Source organism: Numida meleagris, chromosome 5, assembly GCF_002078875.1.
Source record: "Numida meleagris isolate 19003 breed g44 Domestic line chromosome 5, NumMel1.0, whole genome shotgun sequence".
Lineage (NCBI taxonomy): Eukaryota > Metazoa > Chordata > Aves > Galliformes > Numididae > Numida > Numida meleagris.
The window spans coordinates 56,820,677-56,822,502 of NC_034413.1; positions in this window are offsets into that span (position 1 = coordinate 56,820,677).

Below are 1,826 nucleotides of genomic sequence, written 5' to 3' on the forward strand. Positions count from 1 at the left end.
GGAGCTGGCTCCCACCCAAGCACTGCAGGACATGGGCGGGCACGGTGCTCCCTGCCTGGCTGCCAGCGCGCAAGCGACACTGGGGGACCAGCGAGGGGGGGGACAGGGCCTGGTGGGACCGCAGCCCCCAGCCCATTGCTGCAGAGCCCCGTGCCTACTGCTGGGCACCTCGCGGGCACCTCCTGGGCACCGCAGCCCAGCACAGCCGGGGGGCGCAGCTGGGTTTGTCTGGCTCCCCCCTGCCATCAGTGCCCCCCCGTGGGCTGGGTGACCCCTGCGCAGGGGCACCATGACCCGTCTGAGCTGGTGCTTTGCCACCTTGGTCCGTTGGGGGAAATACCTGGTATCCTGCCTCCTGCCCTGCCGCGCCTGCCGGCACGCTGAGGTAAGCAGTGCCACGCGTGCATGGTGCCCCGGGTCAGGGTGGGGGCTGCAGGGGGAGCACGGAGCTGGGGAGGGCGCTGGGGATGCACGGAAATGGGGGGCAGCTGGCTGCGGGCATCAAGGGGTTAAAGCATATGTGTGTGTGCCAGGGGCTGGGGGCACATCCTTGGTCCCTCCTTGCATCTCCCCTGGCACAGTACTGTGACCCCCCCCAATCTATAACCTGCATCCCTGTACCCCTGCAGTGCCCGGCGTGGGGGTGCTGCTGGGATTTCTGCACAGTTCTCCATGCACAGGGATCTGCTGGGGTCCCTCTGTCCTTACAGCGCCTAGAATGGGGGAACCCCATCCATGCTGCGGGGGACCCTATGAAGCACCCAGCACCGGGGGTCCCCATTCCTGTACAGTACCAGGTGTGCTCAGCATCCCTGTCCTCATCAAAGTGCCCTGTGCCTGAGGACACCCAATGCGTGCAGGATCCCTGTGCCAAAAGATCACCCTGTGGTGGGCATCCCTGTCCCCACCATCACCCAGAGTGGGGGACACCTGTGCCCACGCAGCACCCTGTCCCCATCATCGTGTGATGGGGGTCCCACCCCCTTCTATGCCCCTGTGTGGGGTGTGTATGTGAGCTCGCTGCTATGGGGTCCCCATGTGGGCTCGCATGGGACACATGGTGTACACCTATGTGCGTGCAGGATGTGCACCCAAGGGCAGTGTGGGGGCACTGCTGCTGGAAGCAGGTGGGGGTGGCTTGGGGACACAGTGGCCCTGGGCAAGACCCCACCAATGACACCCATACGCAGTCCTTGTGCATGGAAGGAGGTATGAGCATGGAGTGTGTGCCTGCATCACTGGTACCCAAGGTGGGACTCTCTGTGTAGTGCCCCCCCCCGCTAGGAAAATGAACCCTAAATCACGCTGACAGGCAGTGTCCCCGCGACCCCCCCCCCCTCGTCCTCACCGCATGCCCCCTGTCCCTGCCCTTCTGCGGGTCCCAGGCTTGTCCCGGCGCTGAATGGGATGCCGTGATTTATGGGGGGCGGGGACCCCGCTTTCCCCGGGGGCTTTCATTTGCGGCCAACAACGAGAGGCTGTAGTGAAGGGGGTGGGGGGAAGGGGGGAGTGTGCGTGCACGGACGGGTGCTCCTCGCTGTCTCCATCCCTTGCCCTGCGTGTCCCCTGCCGCCCTGACTCACCCCCCCGTGCTGCCACCCGCCTGAGCGCAAGGCTGCGGGAGTCACCGCCGGCCTCCTCCCCCCGAGGCTGCATGGGGGTGTCGCTCAGCGCCCCAATCCCACCCTGAAGAGCTGAGGGGCTGCCCAGCCTCTTCCCGTCCTGCCCCCCCTGCGAGGCCCCCGGCTCGGCGCAGCCTTGGCACAGCGCTGCTCCCTCCCCGGCTCTTCCATCCCGGGACCACCCAGGGGACAATCGCCCCCCCC